At 34.7% G+C, this 23,361-nt stretch overlaps 3 pseudogenes; 1 reads left to right on the top strand and 2 right to left on the bottom strand.

Annotated features, from left to right (window-relative positions):
• Positions 1-3,516: 3,516 nt before the first annotated feature.
• On the bottom strand, positions 3,517-5,294 carry LOC143541538 (uncharacterized; annotated as a pseudogene).
• A 1,709-nt stretch (positions 5,295-7,003) lies between these two features.
• Positions 7,004-7,698, top strand: LOC143541523 (germin-like protein subfamily 1 member 1 pseudogene; annotated as a pseudogene).
• Positions 7,699-11,708: 4,010 nt separating this feature from the next.
• On the bottom strand, positions 11,709-22,406 carry LOC143541537 (putative galacturonosyltransferase-like 9 pseudogene; annotated as a pseudogene).
• Positions 22,407-23,361: the final 955 nt, after the last annotated feature.

Here is a 23,361-nt window from a genome sequence, read left to right as displayed (position 1 = left end):
CCAATTAACATCGCCAATCATTGGCCATAAAGTAACACATGTATTTACATACGTATATACTGTTCCAAGATATACCATACTACAAGTAAGCCTATGGGCCATAAGGTATCACATGTGTATACATACTTAAATATCATCACATAACATACCATAATACAAGTGAGCTGTGAGTCTATGCAAAATCATTTAAGCGGTTTATCAAGTAAAAACAGTTCGGTGTTTATGCTAGCCCAAAACGTGAAAAGAGTGAAAGGGGGCATCATGAACTCACCTGACACAAGGCACAAAGTCATCATGAGCTAGAGAACCCCTAAGTACTCCCACGACTCACACGCCTGTCGGATTATACACAATAATTACTAACGATGCCGAAAGGACTTGTTTATCCTACGAGGCGTTCTAATATGATTTGAATTACCTAAATCCTCGACCTCACCAAGTTTAATTATAACAGCCCCCCAAGGCCTTGTTTATGCCAAAACAACCCTTAGATACTCCCGAGAATAAAGAATTCCCAAATTACCCCCAGAAGTACTAGGTGAGACGAATACGCGCGTTTAAGAGTTGTTTAGGCACTTAACATCCAACTCAGCCCCGTGTGGACCCAATTTGATAAATTCACAGCCTACTAGCCCACACGACACCACACGAGTTGGATGGGTCGGTAACTCGCAAGCACAACGCACCAACTATTCAATAAACGTGAATACGCGTTGTACCGACCCGTTTGAGTAACCGACAACCAATTCAGCTCCAATACTTATAAAAATACTTTTCCAACAGCCCGTACATCAAACCAAAGTCACCCGAACTGAATTGGTCATTAATTACTTCAACCCTCGCGTTAAACGCAACAACTCACTATTCTAGACAACCGAATACTAACTTTCAAGCTGCAGCTAGTTGACCAATCAAACGAACACCAATGCACATGATTTTAAAGTATGTTATATTGGACATACCTAGGAAGATTGTGGAGTAAAAACCTTAGTCAAAACAGCCCCGAAACTGCTCAATTGGGCAGCCACCCGGTAAGCCTAAAACAAGCTGTTTATCGATCAATACACGAGGTATAAGGATGAATTAAGGGGTAAAAGACTAGTAGGGATGTAGGGCTAACCTTCAATTAGAGTCTTACACCTTAACTTTGGCTGCAAAAAAGAAAAACAAAGCTCTTGGGGCTGCTATGGGGTCCGATCGGCTGGAAGGGGGGGCTAGGGTTTTAGTTTTATGATATAATATAAAATGTTACACTCTAGCCCCTCCAATTTGAAGGATATAGCAACTTGAAAGAAAAGTTTAATGAATTTAATGTATCGGAATGACGAGAAGGTCTCCGAGAAAGGCTAGATAAACCCCGAGAGATGTACATACTTTACATGTTCCAAATCATTGAACTGAAATTAACGGGCGTTACAGTAGGGCTTTCCGTTCATAAAAGAACTCCTCAAACGGACAACCGGTTGATTTTATATGATATTTCAAAGTCTGATAAAAATCTGAATTAAAAGCTGCGAAAACCATGTTTAGAGTTCTCCCCACTTTGGCTCAATGACATAAACAACCTCATATTCTTGGTTTCGACTAAACTCATAAGTGTATAATAGTTTAGAAACATCCAATACAATGGGGCTAAGAGATGCCAAAACACTAATATATCTGTCAATACTTTAATTGAGACATTTTTATCAAACAACATGAGTGCACAATAAATCTTTCATAAAAAAAATCAATTACTTGATATTCATTTCCCCCTAAACTAACCTAATCCTTGATTGATTATAATTAATCATGTTTGTTTATGCATCAAGATAATGTATTTTGCTACTATACAATTACCAAACATTATAAAAATAAAGAATTAGCCATAAACAACGTTTACAAATCAAGCAAGCTAATTAACAACTAGTTGTTAGAGAGTTTCAATTACCACAAAGAAAGCATTTGTCAATACAAATAAGAGAAGAAATCAAATTATTAGATATAGTGAACTTCCAAAATCAAAGAAACCAAAAACAACTTAGAATGAAATCAGTGTGACGTGCCTGATTGAACAGAAATCAAATAAATAGAAATCAGAAATCGATTGAGAATGGGATAATCGATTGAATCCGAAATAAAGATTTGAACCTGGATAGCGACAGCGGCGGCATGTTGGTCGACGACGAGGATGTGTTGATCGACATGGTGTTCAGGTCCGGCGGTGGTGTTGATCGACGATGCGAGGTGAAGAGCGGTGATGAAGATTAGTGGAGAAGAAGTGATATGGCGAAGGTGGAGAAGGCCAGAAGGGTAAATATGTCTGCTGAATGATTCAGCGAGAGTTTGAAGCTGAATGAAGATTAAGAGGCTCTATTTTAACAAACCAAACACATCCATGTATCTGACTCTTTATCTCTGAATGGTCCCATTCAGACCCAAATTATAATATTATCAATTAAATGTTAGTAGTCTAAATTAGATGCAAATATACCAACAAATCTTCAACTTCTGTATTCCCCTCTGTTTCCGATGAAATATGGGTTCAAGCGTTGGACGACGACAATCAACTTCCAAGTCTAAGTCAACAATAGCAGGGTAGTATACAATTTACACACTAGTTTTCTACTATTGACTTTTCTTAGTAAGGTTTTTAACGAGTTAACATATCTAATCCAGAACTATTAGGGGGAGATAATAAGCAACGCGCTCTTAATCCCTTACCTATGGTCTAATCCAGCTAGGTTTTCCTAACAATGTTTAAAATGAGGCAGCATATCCAGACGCATTAAGTTGACAACCAAGGAAGAGTGCTATACATATATCAATTGTGGTTATCATCAATTATTATACATGCGCTTATCATGTTTGAATGTTGTTAGAGTTTACTAATTAGCTTTCGTATACACCCCCGTTGTATCTCATTAAAATACACTTACACCAATGAAATATATGGATCCTTTTCTCCCTATATTTATTCTTGTTCCGCTCTCCTATTTGGCTAGTTTCAAATACGTATGAACCTTTTTCGGAATCAACATCTACTCACCAAGTCCAAAAGCCAGAAAATCCCAAAACGTAGCAACCAATATAAAGGGAAAATACAAGAAGACTGAAGACATAACAAGTTTCAACTGAAATGCGATCTTAAAAACATGGAATGATCACTTTGTGCTACAAAAAAATGACCACATAAAGGCAGGCTTGACTATAGGAGTATTATCAAGTAATAAAATAAAATGTCTATTTATTTATTTTCCAAACTAAAACTTTTGCTACAGAAAGAAAAGTGAAGTTATTATACTTACTACTTACTAGTGGATTCTTGTTTTCTGAAAATAGAATAGAGCTAGCAATATCATACATACATTCATCTAAACAATTAAGTTGTTCATAAACCAAAATACAAATTGACCCATAATCAATCCTTCAGATGCATTTTGTGAACCCTAAATCTGTCTCTCATGTATCTCCCATTTCCACTTTTGAGGCTCTTCTACTTCATAAATTACAAATACACGAATCAGTCGACCAATTTTATCTTATACAACTAGAAAGATGAGTTATCACCTTATCTCAAGTACTTTTCAACACCCCTTGCGCCTTCGGCTTTGGCTTTGCTTTCTGCCTAACCGTGTTCATCTCAGTGTCTATTACTTCCTATGAGCAGTCAGATGGATTATCAAACTAAAAGATTATTTATATATAATTCATAATTGGCAATTGGAATCCTACCTTGGATTTTAAACTAAGTTGACTTCTTTCTGCCACTCTAGCGTTTGACTTTTCCTCCAAGTTCTTGAAGAACTGTTGTATCAAAGTGAAGAATTTTTTAGTGTGTTCCATGCTTTATATATATGGTGACGATATTGTACCTCTTTTCGTCTTTCGGATCTTTCTTGACTTTTCAAAGCTACTGAGGTCGGTCCAGCCTTTAGGCGTCTTTCATCCACTCCAACGCCTTTAAGTGACCTGTCCCAGAATATATATATATGTTAATGGATGTAAAGAATAAATAAGCATAATAGATCAGTTAAAACACAAAAAACAGTTTCTTAGTTCTTACCCAGACGATACAGATTTCCATGTTGGTCCTGATTGACCTCTTGCAGGACTCATTTTCTCTGCTGCTGCTGCTTTCCTTGATCTACATTAGTTCATTTGCAAACTTTATACAACAATTAATATGCTCATAAGAAAAGTGAAAAAATTATCGATTACCTTTCGTTTTCTTTCCAAGTTTTTTGCTCGGATCTCTTTGTTGGTAGCTACGAAAACAAGAACACAATGAATAAATTGCTAGTGTGTAAAGCAGATAGTAAATGACAGTTAAAACTACCTGTTTGGGTCCATAATTATTATCAGATGATGGTAATTGGTTAACTCTGTTCTGAAATGTCTTAAAGGCTCGCTTAACAATATCCTTATCTCCCATTTGCTCCATGAACAAAGACCGCCTTCTTGACGAAGCAACCGAAGAAGCCGTATCAGAGTTCATACTCATCGATAAAATCGGAGAGACACGTCTGGTTTCTGATAAAGATTGATTCTTGTTCTTTGATGATGATGGCGCACTTGCCTTCTTTAATGAGGATGCTGAAGTGTCTTTCGGTTTCGGTTTTGGTTTTGATAATCTTGTGGCTGGTGTTTCCGGGGTTTTATTGGTTTGTTTGTTTGATGCTGATTTCTTCTTCTTCTTCTTCATTCCTATAGCATTCTTTTCCTCTTTTTTTGGATTAATCTGAAAACCAACAGATTAGTAAAGGAATACAAGGTTACCTGCTGATTATTCCTTGGATGAAACTAGTCACCTTTTGAGGTTTGTGTTGCATAATAATAGTTTGTGGAGCGTGTAAATCTACTTGGAAATGCTGTTGTACCAGTTTCATACTCTCAACATTGACTAAAGCAGCTTCTTCAAGCTTGTCAGCAGCAGCACTGCTGTTGAATGGTATTATTATTGGGGATTCAGATGGCAAAGAGTCATCTTCTTTATCATTATTAACTACTGGTTCTTGTTCAATTAATCTTGCAGATCCATCATGAGTGGGTGGTGGTTGTTCATCATCATCCTTGTTGATCTGATTTTGTTGATCCTCCTGCTCCTGTGCCAATTTCATGGCTGCAATTTTCTTGTAATGAGCTTCAAAAAAGGCCTTCTTCTGGGCCACAGATCCGGGTGTGGAGCACTTTCCCACTTCCTCCAAGTACTTGTTTGGGGAAGAAAACGTTGACCATTTCTCCCATGAGAGTGCCGCATCATTCTCGTACTTTCCAAAAGACACAGACACTTGAAGTGATTCTCCTCCACCCATCTACGTTACTCAAGATATATATATGCACTAGTTCATTAATTGGATAACAAGAATCAATCCATAAGCTAAGTGAGTTTGTACCTTGTTTTGTGTTTCCACCATTGATTAAGTGATATCCTTTCCTTTCTTTGAGATAGATAAGCACCAGAGAGAGAGAGAGAGAGAGAGAAGACAAGAAAGAAGCAGTGGTAAAACAGGAACTTAAGAAAATAAACTATATATATTATATTATGTGAAGAAGACAAGAACAAGGGTTTGGTTGAATGAAACAAGATACATAAATAGATAGGTGCATGTGGAGTGTTCCCAATTTTCATTCATATTTATCCAGCCATCACTAGTTAGTTATTTTAGGTTTTGTGAAGAAATGTGAAGTGGTTGTTGTCCTTTTTCTTTCTCAAAGGTAAGCAAACCAAACATATATAGGATGGATGGGAGATGCACACATCATCCAATGCTAGCTTCTTTCATCTTTTTACTACCAAAAACACAAAGTGGTAAAAAGGCATTTTAACTTTAGCAAACACTTGGGTGTGTCAATCATTGGTGTTACCTGAAAAGGATTCAACCAAACCACAATTTACACATACATAATAAAAGTGAATAAAACAAAGATAGATAATATATAGCTAAACACCACTAAAGTTGTTTCTCTTTGCAAATTGTCTAAATTAATGTCAGATAGATCAGATCCCATCAATTTATCGGGTGTGCGGGCCTGGCCCAACGACACGTGACAGATCTCTTTTCCATGGATAGATAGATATATCAATAATTCAACCAAGGCTTTCTTTAGAAAATCACCCTTTTTCTTTAATGTATCATTATTAATATTAATTAGTTATTTTAAATATACCAACTTAACAACGACGTTACTTGAACACTACATCACATATAGGCCTGTTCACGTACGAGGTCGAACTGAGCCAAATAAAGGTCTTCTCATGTTCGAGCCAAGCCAAGCTCAACTTGGTATCATGGTATGTAAATAATATATATTATGATCTGAGTCAAGTTGACTGATCAGTTTGTAAATGAGTAAATTTCAACTTTCAAGCTAGTTTTTTCATTAGCCAAATTAAAGAAGACCTTAGAGCATTCCCACCCCGTTATCATCCTCGTCTCTATAATTACACTATATTTCTCTCTCCTGTTCAATTAAATAATACTTTTTTTATACCTTTATCAGTTTTCTCTCTCCACCCTATAATTTAAAAAAAATCACTATCTTTTCCCCAAAATTACAAAAAATCACTACATTTTCTCTCTCCGCCCTATAATTTACACTTATAACCTCATCCTATAATTTACAAACTCTTCTCACATAATTTTAAAGGATGGGTTGGAAATGCTTTTTAAGACGCTCTTAAATCTTAATTATAATAATATATCCTAGGGCGGCCCTACATGCTGCATGTGGGCTGTGGCTCCATGTATAAACCAATAAGGTACCTTATGGGCCTACATTGAACTTATGTTTTGACTTCAAAGTTAAATTATGAAACACCATAATGTTTTTCATTATGTTTTAGGTAAGAAATTTAAATCAAACCCTCTCTCTATAATATTATATCTTGCCTTGTATGTTTCCTTTCCTCGTACTCATATAACTAATGCTCCTAAGTTACTGAATCTCCACTTCCAGATTTAGATACACATATATATTCCCCTCAACCCCTTGCTAATTTTCTCAATAGATTCTATATATCATGTCAACATACTCTTTATTCTTCTTCTGTTCCTTCCTCATCTTTATGATTCTACGGGTCAAATCTGACCACCCCGACCAGCTTCAAGACTACTGCATAGCACAAACAAAGGGTTCACAACCACCCTTTTTCGTGAACGGGGCTCCTTGCATAAACCCCGCAGATGCTTCACCTTCTCATTTTACCACCACCGCGTTATCCAAGCCCGGCAATACCGCCTCAAACCCCTTGGGCTTCAATGTCACGCTTACAAACATTCAAAACCTCCCTGGAATGAACACCCTTGGGTTAACCATGGCTCGGGTCGATATAGCTGGAAACGGGCTCGTGCCACCTCACACACACCCTCGGGCGTCTGAAGTAACCATTCTTATTAAGGGCTCGCTTTTGGTGGGATTTGTTGACACCTCAAATCGTCTTTTCACACAACAGCTGCGTGAGGGTGACGCGTTTGTTTTCCCGAAAGGTTTGATACACTTTCTGTACAATCTTGACTCAAAGGCTCCGGCTTTAGCGATTTCAGGGCTTACCAGCCAAAACCCGGGTGCACAACTTGCATCGGCCGCTACATTCACTACAAAACCCAATATTCCTGATGATATCTTGAAAAAGGCATTTCAGATTAATGGTCAAGATGTGTCCAGGATACGTAGAAATTTAGGTGGTTAAGATCCATACATACATATATATGTGTCTACCATATTGTATGTAACGTAGCCAAAAAAGTAAAGATTTCGACTTTTTTTTTTATTTGCATGCAAAAACGAGTAAAGAAACTTGACTTGTAAAAAATATTTTTATTTTAATAAATCAATATATATATAATTCGGGTGATATTGTTGTCTCATTTGTTTTTCCATGGCAGTTGTATGAATTAATTTTGCTTTTTAAAGAAGAATATTTTTTGTAATAGCTAGCTTCATTTCTGAGTTTGATCTTTTGAGTTTTGACTCCTAATATTGAACTGTTGACTATATATATAAATTTTGTAATTATGTTCTTGACAACTAACTACATTAATTGAATTAAAAATTTAAAATATGATACATATATATCAATACCATAAAATTTTTCGAATATTTAAGTTCATAATGGCATAAATCTCAAAAGATATATTCATTATTCATAGCATATAAAATATAAATAACATCAAGTACAAGTCCCAAAACAAAGTTCATTTTTCACATAATTAAAGCTACTAGAATGAAGCAATAGTAGACAATGTCAGGATATACAATAATAGAATCTCAAAGACCAAGTTCCTTAACCACTCAGCCTCTTTGACAACAGTAACTAACGACATGAACCCATATTAAATACTGGAATTAGTTATGTAAGTTAATTTCTCTGAAGCTAATAATTGCACCTTCTATGATCGAAGGAAAACGTCGAACCATAGGCCGTGCTTCTCCTCAAGTATTTTGAATATACTTACTTGTCAGGGTTAGGATTGGTAGTAAGCATACTTATCATGACATACATTAAACAACCAATATCATAATGCAAACGTGCTAATTATTTGATTGCGCCAATATGCTATTGATCAAAGAATACATTGTCACAGAGATTATATATTTTCTAATATTGAAGAATGGTTAAATTGAAGTAGAATTTCAAAGGAACTCAAAACCTTAAAATGAGACTAGTCTCGGATATAATAACTATTAAAAACTGAGACCATGGATATGTTAATGACTATCTAAAAGGAGACTTTTCTATCTAGATCCAGTCATCAATAGAATGGTAGCTTAGCAGTATCAAGATGTGCAATAATAGTGTTTTCTTATTAAGTGATTGATGGTTGTAGTTTCATGATGGACAAACATACAGATCATTTTTTTTACGAACAGCAAAGGTCTGACATTCAGGATCGCTCTGGCAAATAGACCACCCTTCCGCTAGAACAAAAGGTGATGACCTGACCCAACCACCCACCGATAAGAAAACCTATAACTAGGAAAACTTACTGTCTCCACCTGTTAAAGTCATCCTCTTCAAGAAATAAATAATGTATGTGAATGCATAAATTGTAAATTTAGTTTTTAATTTTTCATTTTCTCATACTCTTCAAAATATAAACAAAGTATCCCAACCTGATCACCTGTCCAATCCTTAGATTCCAATTAATACCATGCTTGTAAGTTGTAACATTCGAAGTATCTTCCTTGCCTTGAAAGCAATCTACGACCATTGGAATGTGATTCCATGGAATCCCAAATGTCTGTCATTGGCATCATGTGATGATCAAACTCTTCCTTTGGGGATTCTTTAAACGGTTGACATTCTTTCTTTTGGCTTAAGCCAACTTTTTAATTAGTGAATTCTAACTCTATTTATTTTAATTTTAATCTAACATATCTATGCATCATTGAATGGTAAAAAGTTATTTATCTAACATGCATTCTTACAATGTGTTGATTTCATTACGCAAAGTGAACACATATATAAATAAATAAATAAGAGGAATGTTTGTAAACGAAAATCACTAAATTTTTTGTAAATAAAGTTATTGCATTCATATATAAGTTTTAATTTTGATAGTTATTACCAAATTCTAGTTCTAGAAATATAAAATTTATATCCTAAACCTAAACATTTGACTAAATAAACACGTGAATTGATAAGTTACACTATTCATACACTGCTATATAATCAAAATCATTAAAGGTAGGAAAATTCAAGAATATGATGAAATATAGGCCTAAAGGTCGTAACTTTGAACAACCAAAGGCTATATCTGTTTTAAGATGGGTTTTTGTTAGCCCACTTGCTTTTATATAATCGTATCAAATACGAACCCTTCATTTATTATGTAGATTATGTATCAAAAACGTATTGTATTTTTTATGTAGAAAAAGTTGATTGTTTTAGTATGTTGAATGATATAAAGGCTAAATTATAAAGCTTTACTTAAATCATCTAGCAAATTAAGTTTGAATCACAAATGTATGAATACGTTGAGTACATAGATAATATAAAATTTGAATCGAACAGCTTGAGGCAGAAATTGATTTCCAAGATAAAACTTACACATTTAAGTAATAAAAGAAATACAATTTATATTTACAACTAGTTGACTACTTTTATAATAAAACCGTTTTAAAACCAATATGTGACACCTATGCCACATGGTCTGAGATCTTTTCTTGATATTTGAATATACATCTTTTTAGGTTAAGTACTTTTAATACATAATGCATGTATAGTATTTTATAATTCAACTCTCATCATTTAATATGATTTTCTTAGATATAATCTTACATTGACATGCTAAAAAACTTTGACCTATTTTCACAAATTAAAAATTAAATTTGATTATAAGGAAGGTTAATAATAGTTTGATCATGGAGTGAATGTTTATTAACTTGGTTAAGAAATGAGAAAACAAGTAACTTATACAAAACAAATATGACGTTATCTTTTTTTGTAAATTTATACTTACTGTATATATCTATTATTTGTATAGAATAGAAAACAATTGTTTTTGGCGTATATTATACATCTACCTATTCTAATAAAAGATTACTCTACTTGTTGTCAATCTTATAGTTTTCCTAATCTTTTTTTCACCAATTTTAATATATGGTTCATGATCTTTAAGTCATTTCAATATATGAATTCAAGTTAAAAATTTTATTAAAGGTAAATCCTTACCGATTTATTCATTAACATTAATGGTGAAATAAGAAAATAAGAAAATTTCAACATTGAAGTTGCAGGCCTGTTAGTATAAAATTTCAAGCCACAGGTAATTGCAAATTAAAGAAAATAAAGGCGCATCACTATCGAAGAATTTGAATTTGTATGGTAATAAACTACAAATTGTTTTTATTTGGATAAATATGAACAAATGATCTCAAATAACACCATATTAATTGTTTAAAAGGTATGACATTTTATGTTTACGAATATATTTGTTTTGTTAGTTTCATAGATATATTTATCATTATTTAGGGTTGGTATGTACTTGAAAGAACTTTATTTGTCACACGGAAAATTATGCGTGGCTACATCAAGCAAACATATATGTTACCTTATAAAGAGTTACAAGAAGACATAGACTAAAGATTTTGATTTTTGATAAATAATGTATACCGATCAATACAACAACAAGTTAGTGTATAAGGAAGTTTTTTTTTACTTATTTGTAACATATTTGTGTACCTTAGTTATGTAATTTTTACAATTTTAATATACATTATAAATTGTATTAACAATATATGATCATTTTGTTAACTGAATTTCACTTAATGGCTAGAGTTTAAAATTTTTATCAATTACCCGTGTAATACATGAGCCTTAAAATTAGTATATAAATATAAAACAACATCAATGGCTGGAGTCAGTTGCTTGAAGCTTAAGACTCAAAAGTCAAAACTCACTAGTAATAGTTATGTTGGGGAGTTGAATCAAAATATAAAAATGGTGCAACTTCCATGGCCACAACTCACACGGTAAGTTTTTTTTTTTTTCCCCAAACACATGTAGGATATACTTAATCGTTAATAAACGTGATATACATCATAAATGAAAAATACCCTTAATATAAATCTTTATATTTCTTCCATTTTAAGAATAATAACTCCAAAAGAATAAAAAAAAATTACAATACTCTTGGTTATATGAAATATGTATGTATTTCTGTACACGTACAATTAAAATTAAAAAATATAATTACAATAATAATAATAGTCATAGAGTCAAGTCAATCGAAGGAATGGTGTTGGTGTTGAAGATCGTAGGGTTGCCATAGATAATCCAAGGGACAAGGCCTCCTTTGATCCAGTCTCACCCACGGCTTCCCTTTCCCACTCCAATGCAACAGGCTCACCGGACCCGGGTGCAGCCCCCGGCAGCTTCCTCTCACATTGTCTCCGCCGAGCCCGTGCTGGTTCCACCGGTGCTCAATGGGCTCGATGTCACCCGCGAACACCAGCAGAAACGGCGGCAACGACCCCAGCTCGTAAATCCTCTTCCGCTTCTTCTGCAACTCCATCCACTTCTCGATTCGCTGGCGGTACCTTCCGGCCCTCCATTTCGCCATGTCCATCACCATCACGCCCGTGTTGAAGTAGCACGGGGTTTTGGACGAGAATACCCGAGACAGTAACGGGTCGGACCAGAACGCGGCCGTGAAGTATTTGGTGAAGTTTGCGTGGCAGTACTCCGGGGCTCCGATGACGCGGTTGCCGTGTAAAGGGATCGTCCATAGCTTGTTGATGTGATCGACCAAAACGACGTCGGAGTCGAGGTAGATGACACGCTGGACATCCGGGGGGAGGATCTCGCCCAGATAGTTGCGGGCGTAGTTCAAGGGGTTCTCGAGGGCGGCCCTGATAGAGGATGAGATGAGGTTTTGAACGACCGAGGTGCTAAATAGGTAGGCTTTGAAGGCGAGATACGGGAAGGTGTTGCGAACAACCCCGTGAGGATGAGAATGAGGATGAGGATGAGATGGGATGATGAGGTGGAAGAATAGGTTTTGTGGACAGGAGGCGTGTCGGAGGACAGAGTTTATGGCAGCGATAGAGCCGCGAAGGTATTCAGAGTCGAGTGTCATTGCCACGTGGATGGTATTGTTATTGTTTGAGCATTCAACGCCGTTGCGATACTCCGGTGCTTCCATGAAATTAGAATAAGTAGTTGCCAAGCAAACACAAATAAACGGGAGAGAGAAGAAGAAGAAGAGGAAGAATATGGTGATTGAAGAACATAGACCACCCATGTCTTCTCTCTCTCTCTACGAGTAATTTTGGTTTTAAGTATATATATATGCACCACACCAAAGGAAAAAGAAAAGGAAAAGGAGAGACGAGTTGTTTAAGAATATATTTACATAATTTTCCTTTTTCCGGCACCACAATACATTTTTTTGTTATATGCATGTATGTTTTCGGCAATAGCTTTGGTGCGTTTTCATACATAGAGAATGTATAAAGAATGCATGTATATTTCTCATTGGTGGCTATATCTCATCTTAAATTATGAGATTTCTTGCAACTATTTAATAGATAGATCGAGATGATCAATAGAATTAGAATTAAATTGATATTGCTATATATATATATATATATATCTTAATTAGCATGTTCACTTTTAGATTAAAAATGAAAGTTAAGTTTTATTTATATGGCATGGCACCCACGCATATACAGTAAACCAGTTTGGTATCCTTGGCAAAGTGAAAGGAAAGGGTAAAATATATATTAATATGGTATTAATTGTTTAATTAATAATTATTATGCGAAGTCTGATATGTGAAACTTAATGGCCCGCAAACACCCAGCTAGATTCAAGTTTAAGTGTTTGGTGGGGACTGCCAAGTGTCCACGTGCTTTTTTCTTTCTTTTTACAAGCGGGACTTCAAGCTTTTAAGTCTATTATTATTATTATAGATATAAACAAATTAATGATATAACCATTCATATCGTGCATCTTAAAAATTTATGAAAGAATAAAGTGTCATTTTCGTTCTTTTAGTTTGGCAAATAATGCGAATTTAGTCCAAAAAAATTATTTTTTGCATATGGACTTTCCACATTTCCAATTATTGCCAATTACATCCAAATCACTAACACTGTTAAATTAAATCGTTAATTCAGGGGTAGACATGTCTTTTCACTCTTTCTTTATTACATGAGTACAGTGCCAAAATTGTCCTTGAAGTTTGGTCACATTTGCTAATTTCGTCCAAAAATATTTTTTTCGCAATTAGACCCTCGATGTATCCCACACTGTTGCCAATTTCGCCAAATTTGTTACCTCGGTCTAAATTTAACGTTAACTCAGGGGTGTACTGTCCTTTTACATATTTGTTTACATTGTTATTATTATTACGCTGAGCTAAACACCTTATATGACTAAAAATAAAGAAGAATAAACATACGGATAATATATTGGATTCAAACATAGGAATCGTGAAATGTTATGTATGTTAGGGATGAGCAAAATCGGTGCCGGTACCGATTGGTACTACCGAAATCGGTACCGATTTGGTATTGTCGGTACCAAGGTTTTGAGTTTTCTGGACCGGTACGGTACCTATATTTCCCGAATTTTACATCAAATACCGGTACCGGTACCGAACCGAACATTTTGGTACCGGTACCAGTACCAGTACCAAACATTTGCAATTTTCGGGATCGGGATTTTCGGTAGTGGTACTGGTCGGTATCGGTACGATACCGAGCTCATCCCTAATATATGTCATCAAACAAACACATAATAACAATAATGTAGGCAAACATGTAAAAGGACAGTAACACCCATAAGTTAACGTTGAATTTAGACCGAGTTAACAATTTGGACGAAATTGGCAATGGTTGGGAAAATAGAGGGTCTACTTGCGAAAAAAAATATTTTTGGACGAAATTCGCAAATATGACCAAATCCCAGGGACGATTTTGGCACTGTACTCATATAATAAAGAAATAGTGAAAAGACATGTCTACCCCTGACTTAACGATTAAATTTAACGAGGTTAGTTATTTGGATGTAATTGGCAAGAATTGAGAAACGTGAAGGGTTCATATGCAAAAAATAAACTTTTTGGATTAAATTCACATTATTTGCCAAACCATAATGACGCAAACGGCACTTTATTCTTTATAAAACTTATATTAACAAAACTAAAGACCGACAATTTCCTAATTCAAAAGCTCACATATTGCTTACTATATTTCCTCCTAATTTATTGCCATATTATTGTTTTCCTTTTTTCTATTTGATTGATCCTTTGATTATAAAGAGGGTTCTGCCTTTCTTTGTAATAATTATCAGAAAAATAAACAGTTGATATGATGCTATATTAACAAAAATTATTATGGTAGTGGAGCCATATTGAGATCCTATACTCGAAACTGAAACCCCTAGCTACATGGCCGCCGCCTACCTTTTAGTTGCAGACGATGTGCAGCAAAGGGTGATGCACAGCGCCGACAGAACCGCCCATGACCCCGCTGTGTTTCAAGCCGCTGGTGTTGTCAATGAGAAGAGCCCCATACCGGGATTGAGTGAAGAGCAATATCAGCAATTCATAAATTTTTTAACAAAACTCACAAACCCTTTCAACTAGTTGTATACCTGTCCGGTGGACGGGAATTGTAATAAAATAATATTTTATATTTATATTATAAGCAAAAACCTTATTTGTTTAAAATCAGGCAAAAGGTAACCGAACAAATCAAGATTGGAAGCTCTTATAGTATATATATTTAAGTCAATTTGGTGTTGTAATCATGTATCACCTCTCATTTGAATTTTAACATTATCACATCATGCATGTAACAAACATCATGCCAAAAATTCTTCCTGACCTCCATAATTTATAATATTACAAAAGCACTCACTTGATTTCACCATCCTCCACATCATTAATTACCACCACATCCCGAACTTAAACTGCCTAAACCGTCTTGCGACTCTCAAGACTTATCTCATCTCACTAACTTGGCAGCGGTTGTTCCGGGTCTGGCGGTCTGCAATCCTAAGCATTTCCAAGTCTTTTAGAAACAAAGATGCCTCGTCAATCTCAACGTCTTTTCCTATGTCAATACATAATCATATTATCCATTCTCATAATAATATTTATTATTAATTCTCATAATTACAGAAAGTTTAAGATACCTTTAGTAATGTTTGCCAAGTTGCTTCTCTTTTTCGTTTTGCACCTGCAACAGCTTCACCCTAAACTTGACTTCAAGAATTCTCCGTTGCTTTGGCTTCTGCTCATGCCTTGTAGTCTGGTTTTTTGCTAGTCAATATATAAAAATAAATTGTATTTAACTAAACTTCACAACCTCAAACCTGCGTTTTATATATCAATAATGTCAAACTTTGTCTAACCTTTCGCTTTTTGATTTTCAAGTTCTTTCTCATGACTCCTTTTTTCTACATTAATTCTTATCTGGATTGGGATTTTAGCTCTTAATGAAAGAACCTCATGCTCTAGAAAGTTAAACTGTAACATCTTTAAAATCAAATTCATGTTTATCTACAGTTGCACTAAGTACTTCCTGGACTCCTAATATGATGAACATGTCATCTCTCATAAATTCTCCTATGACAAAAGGATGTTTAGACATAAACATGTAAATATGATGTAATTAGGAATTTGGCTGTTACCAAGATGCTAATTCTCAAAACCCCTAGGATACAAATGCGTACTGCAACCTGATGAATGCATTATGTTGACCGATATCTATCACCAAACTTAAACTATCACAAAACTATATTCTGTTTAATTATGTATTAGAAAATATTAATTTTTATATTCTTTTCACATATATTAAACGCACAATAAGTAATAAAGATTGAACCTTAATAGTTGATGCATATGTAACAACATCAAGCATGATAGTCAACCTGTAATGATCAAGAAAATTACAAATTAATTTATTAATCAAACCACAAAGTGTTGTTTTTTATTGTGTTATAATTCCTTACCTTATGAAATAATACAAAATGCTTGCTGTTGGCATTCCCAACTTGCGTTTTAAAGGATTTTTTGTTACGGTATAGGTTATTACAGTGGATTTAGAACCCCTTTCTTGTATTTTTCCTAGCATAATTGATACCCCAAACCCTAGGGCTGGTGACTGAAAGATACGAGTCACCACCGGCCGCTGAAGATGTCGTTGATTCAGCCAGAGGAGGCGGTGGGTGATAAGGACGAGGAGACCCGATTTGAGGGATTGATAAATTAGGGTTTCTGCTGTTAGTAACCGGCAATTGTGAATTGCAGTGAGGAGAAATCAACAATCATATGTAGTTGGAGGGACGTGGGGAGAAAATAAGGGAGGAGTCTATAACTTCACCTTCTAGAAGATTTTTTCCTAGTTTGAACGGCCAAGATTGAAAGTTGGAGAGTTTAAATGGTCAGGTTCACCATTACATCTACCGGGAACAATATATTATATAATTAGGACTTATCTTCTACCTTTATTCAATCGGCTTTAATTTGTACGAATTTATTCATCGGTTGCGATAGAGTTACAAGACTACAATCTAAAAGCATGAATGAATATATGCAAGAAAAGGGAAAAAAGCAATAAAATAAATAAATATGTTATAAAAGAGGGAAATAATAATAAAATAAGATTACGTATAGATCCATATGTTTTTTTTTGTAAGTGGTTGTCTCGTTCATGTGAAACATGGGCTTGCATTATAGATCATGGGTTTCATCATCACCTCATTATAATATATCTCATCTCAAAAGTATTATATTTATGGGGTGTTTAGAAAGTAGTTATTTTCATCAACTTATAACTTATTAACTTTTTAAAAGGTAATAAAATGTTTGGGATTGTTATATAATTATATAATATATTATATAATTAGGACTTATCTTCTACCTTTATTCAATCGGCTTTAATTTGTACGAATTTATTCATCGGTTGCGATAGAGTTACAAGACTACAATCTAAAAGCATGAATGAATATATGCAAGAAAAGGGAAAAAAGCAATAAAATAAATAAATATGTTATAAAAGAGGGAAATAATAATAAAATAAGATTACGTATAGATCCATATGTTTTTTTTTGTAAGTGGTTGTCTCGTTCATGTGAAACATGGGCTTGCATTATAGATCATGGGTTTCATCATCACCTCATTATAATATATCTCATCTCAAAAGTATTATATTTATGGGGTGTTTAGAAAGTAGTTATTTTCATCAACTTATAACTTATTAACTTTTTAAAAGGTAATAAAATGTTTGGGATTGTTATATAATTATATAATATATTATATAATTAGGACTTATCTTCTACCTTTATTCAATCGGCTTTAATTTGTACGAATTTATTCATCGGTTGCGATAGAGTTACAAGACTACAATCTAAAAGCATGAATGAATATATGCAAGAAAAGGGAAAAAAGCAATAAAATAAATAAATATGTTATAAAAGAGGGAAATAATAATAAAATAAGATTACGTATAGATCCATATGTTTTTTTTTGTAAGTGGTTGTCTCGTTCATGTGAAACATGGGCTTGCATTATAGATCATGGGTTTCATCATCACCTCATTATAATATATCTCATCTCAAAAGTATTATATTTATGGGGTGTTTAGAAAGTAGTTATTTTCATCAACTTATAACTTATTAACTTTTTAAAAGGTAATAAAATGTTTGGGATTGTTTTTGGTGTGAGAGAGAAAAATTAATAAGTTACACTCTTAAAACTTATTAAAAAGTTATAAGGAGGTAAAATAAGGAATTCCAAACACCTCTTAATAAATTACCATTTATTTTGGTAAAAAGGAAGATATATATAAAAAGCTATGAAATCAAGACTTGAATCAAAATCACCCTCTTACTTTAACGGACTTGTTGGGCCTGCTTCTTTCCCCATGCTTCATGTTTAAAAGTATTGGTGCATGCTACTGCGTGGGAATGAGAAAGCCTCCAAATAATGATACAGTCAATCCGCTATCTACATACCTGCTGCTTTAAAACCAAGTTATTCAGTTGGTACCTTCAACTTATCTATTGTTTTATATGAAGTGCCTTGACATTTTCAATCTATGTAGCCTTTAATAATTACATGTATCATGACACTTTCCACTTGACATCCAGAGTTTCTTAATGGATTGCAGTAATGTATTATGATCATTCAAGGCACCTAGATACGCAAATAAACTAAACTTTTAACCAGAAAAATACATTGTGTCAAATAGACCAATTTAAACTTAAATGTGATATGTATTCTCCAATTTTCAGCAAAAATGTGAAGAAAAAAAAGACTACTGAAATAAGAAATAATAATAAAAAAAACACATGCACTTAAGAGATGATATCGTTCGTCTGTGATAGTTCCCTTTTATGATTACTCTTGCACAGGCCCAGTGACGGATCCAAACATAAATCTTAGGGGTAACGTTCAAATTTTTTTTTACCATTTCATACAATGTAAACGAAACAAAGTAGAACACGGTAATAAATTTAATTAAACACATGAGTGCAAATTTCTCCTCTTCGGTTTTTGAAAGCTTGAAATTGAGCCATTACACCATCTTCTTTTATTTTTTTAATGTTTTTCTTTCAACCGCACAAATTAAAGCATTGTTTAAATACTCGTCACTCATTTATTTGCGCAAAACCGCATTGATTAGCTTCATTTTAGAAAAACATATCAACAGTAGGGTTGCAATCTGTAAAACCAACTCTAGTTTCAATATTCGATAAGCCAAAGGAAAAGTGGTGTGCTTTCCGGTTTCCACCATTACACGAGCAATGTCACACATTCCACTCAATCTTGCAAATTTATCATCTTCCTTTAAAATGTGATAAAAGGTCATACGATCACCTAAAATACATCCTCTTTTCATTACTAAAATCATTCGGATACATCTCCGAAAATGCCACTATCTTAGATATGTCAAAATTGGAAAACGAATCTCATAGATTTAAACCATACATATTTTCTAACAAACCAGATGAGGCCTCACTGAACCTATTTGAAAGTTCTTGAATTTTGCATATCCGAAATCGTATTAAAAGCATCAACCTCAAAATGATGATTCCGTTGAGCCTGTTTCCGTTTGATGTTTATCATTCAAACAAAAGAAAAAATGGCTAATGGTTTTTATTTTCTTCGGGTCATAAACTTTGTTTAGGCTTTATTTGATTTGAACTTTTAAAAAATGATGATCTTGCGTATTTCTTTCTGATGTTTCTCGTTCAAACAAAAGAAAAATAAAGGGTTAATGGCTTTTATTTGCTTTGTGCTATCAATTTTGTTTGGGCTTTATTTGATTTGAACTTTTAAATTGGTTGGGCTTTAAACAAATAGAGGTAACGAGATACGAAAACCGACCCAAATTGAAAAAAAAAATTACACTATCGACGGAAAGTTGAGGGGTAGCGGATGCTACCCGTGGATATACTACGCATCCGCCCCTGCACAGGCCACCAATGGTCCCGAGTTCCATGCATCTGCCTCCGTGGCTGGAATTGCTGCACATATTTCCGGTGGGTCCGTTGGACTATAATGGCTATTTTGCTTTATCTCTTGTTAAACAAAGTATTTAAGATCCAGGGCAGTGATGGTGATCAAATTGTTCCACACAGTGGTTGCATGTAGGACAGTGCTTGGAGTGAGTCTTATTATCTGAGCAAAAGAGTCATTTAGCATCAATATCATAAAGCATTATTATTGTATAAAGAATGCAGCTATAGTGTGCTTTGTTATATTTATGTACACAAGACTTGTTTTATCAATTAATTAGAAAAAGTACCTCGGCATCAGCAATATTCTCTAATCCCTCCATAAGTACGTTTTCACAAAACTGGGGTCAATTCTTAGAGCTCAACAACAGGAGCGACCTTCAGAAGATAAAAAAACTAACATTGATGGAAACAAATGATCCAGGTTAGCATAGTGAATTAAATCTTTCAGTGGTTATGAATAAATGCAAAAGAGAACAAATTGCTAATTATTGAATTACCTATCAAAATGAACAGCATTGCTAATTATAGACAGCTGCTATGACATATGAAGATAGAGAACATTAGTTGAGATTTTTAACTATCAAAGAATGGGAAAATTCCTAAAATAGTCTCTTTTAGAGAGAGAGTCCCCACAATAGCCTTTTTTTCTCAAAATTATTTAAGATTTGGACTGTCAAGACATATTGGGAAAAGATAAAAATAAAGAGAGAGCAGTCCAAATTTTGAAGGAAACTGAGGTAGGAGACGAGATTTGGGGAAATAATGAAAGGTAAAGTCCAAATTTTTTGTAATCATTGAGCAAAAGTTCAGATTTTTCCAAAATTAAAAAAAAAAAAAAAACCGTCTTGAGAGACTGGTTTTTTTATGTTTCTTACCTTTCCCGTCCATATTTTCAAATTCTTGGAAAAATATAATTTTCACTATTATACCCCCGAACCACCACCACCACCACCTTGAACCACCACCACCATCACCGACGCCGTCGGCCCCACCCAATCACCACCACCATCACACCACCACCGTCGCCGGAAACCTCTCCGCCGCCGTGGATGGGTTTCAACATTTTGGGTAACAAATCTGTTTTAATCACCTGAACCAAAAAAGAAGAGGTGAAATTAAACTGCAGCTGGTTTGTCATCTCCATGCTAACAAGGTGGAGTTCCTCGGGTTTCATTTTTGAGATCATTTCCAGCCTCCAAAAAATATACAGTATGCCTAGAAACCCATAAATAAAAGAAAAATTCCCAAAATAGTCCATTTTAAAAAGAAGATTCCCAAAACAGCCCTTTTTTCCTCAAAATAATTTAAGATTTGGATTGGCAAGAAGCATTGGGAAAAGATAAAAATAATGAGGGAGCAGTCCAAATTTTGAAGGAAAGTAAGGTAGGAGACGGGATTTGAGAAAATAATGAAGTTAAAGTCCAAATTATTTTGTAATCTTGGAACAAAAGTCCAAAATTTTCCAAAACTGTTTCTTTCAAAAACCGTCTTGAGAGACTGTTTTTTTATGTTTCCTACCTTTCCCGTCCATATTTTCAAATTCTTGAAAAAATATATTTTTTTACAATTATACCCCTGAACCACCACCATCACCGACGCCGTCGGCCCCACCCCATCACCACCACCGTCACTATCACCATAGCCGCCTCCACTGTCAATTTCCGTCGCCGGAAAAAACCACCACCACCATACCCGTCAAAGTGGCTGACGAAAAATTTCCAAAACCACCACCGTACCCGTCGTCGGAGAAAACCACCACCACCATACCCGTCAAAGCCGAGGAAATGGTGGTGGTGGCACCATACCCGTTGCCGGAGAAAACCACCAGAGAGACTAATTTTACCCGCATTTGATCATGTGGGAAATCACACCAAATTCTCAACAAAACTCATCAAATTAATTAAGAGCTTTTCCTTCTTACATTATTAAATAAATCAACAGTTTTCTAGTTTGGTTTGAGTTTTCAAGACTTACAAAACTTTTGATCAGGTATGATATATAGTTGTCAACGGCTTTTGCGTACAAAACATACATTGTTGTAATGCGTCTCTTCATAGCCTCATAGGACATGAATACATGAAATATGATTTGCAGCCATGGTCCATCTTGTAAGCATAGTGGTTTTCTCCGGAGAAAGGTATGGTGCCACCACCACCACATCCTCGGCTTTGACGGGTATGGTGGTGGTGGTTTTCTCCGGCGACGGGTATGGTGGTGGTTTTGGAAATTTTTCGTCAGCCACTTTGATGGGTATGGTGGTGGTGGTTTTCTCCGGCGACGGAAATTGACGGTGGAGGCGGCTATGGTGATAGTGACGTTGGTGGTGATGGGGTGGGGCCGACGGTGTCGGTGATGGTGGTGGTGGTGGTGGTGGTTCAGGGGTATAATTGTAAAAAATATATTTTTCCAAGAATTTGTAAATATGGACGGGAAATGTAGGAAACATAAAAAAACAGTCTCTCAAGACGGTTTTTTGAAAGAAAAAGTTTTAGAAAAATTTAGACTTTTGCTCCAATATTACAAAATAATTTGGACTTTACCTTCATTATTGTGACATTTGTCAATTTCGGGTTATTTTATACTTGTATTCTTAATGTAAACCCGACCCGTTTTGTATCCCGAACCTTTCGATATTATCAAAATGATGAATTGTATGTTAAATATTTGTTTTATAGTTGTTGGATAAAAAAAAACACCCTTTTCGGTTCTTAAAATTCCCCAAAAACGCTCAAAACGAACTCCAGGGACTAAAACTACCAAAATGGAAACTTGAAGGACCCATTTTTAGTTTGTGCTTTCTTGGGTCTATAACCAATCCATTTTCATGAAACACCCTTTATGAAAGACCCATTCAACTTACCCTATATATACACACCCATCTTCTTCATTTGTGCTTGCTCATTTCTTCATTTATCTCTCAAATTCTTGAATTCTAAGGTTGTTCTTCATAAGCTAATATTTCATTTTAACTAACTTCTCAATACTTAAAGCTTGATGTTACAACATATATATAATATACACTCCTTGTTTACCTTCGGTCTTTCATTTCTCCGGTCTCGGCCGGTTGAAATGTCGGACTAGTAAGGCAAGGTTACATGGAGGACTTTGTAGTCCTTGTTTATATATTTAACAAATCTAACCATATAACTTGTTATACTTGCTTAAATTCTACATATTTTAGTTTATTTTTCATATTTTTCAAGTTCCATGGTATTGGGTATGTGGTGACTAGCCTCGGTTTCATCCCGAGTTGAGAACCGAACCAAAAACCGAACTTTTGTTTTAAAGCATTATTGTTAACTTTTTGAATGTAAAACTTGAGTATGATTATTTATAAGTTATTTTACAAGTTCCATGGTAATTGGGTATGTGGTAACCATCCTCGGTCTTATTCCGAGTCA

The sequence above is a fragment of the Bidens hawaiensis genome, unplaced genomic scaffold (genome assembly GCF_021521415.1).
Source record: "Bidens hawaiensis isolate Kalapana, Puna unplaced genomic scaffold, B.hawaiensis_p1.1 tig00012610_1, whole genome shotgun sequence".
Lineage (NCBI taxonomy): Eukaryota > Viridiplantae > Streptophyta > Magnoliopsida > Asterales > Asteraceae > Bidens > Bidens hawaiensis.
The sequence above is the reverse complement of the archived record's forward strand: the minus strand, read 5'-3'. Positions and strand labels throughout refer to the sequence as shown.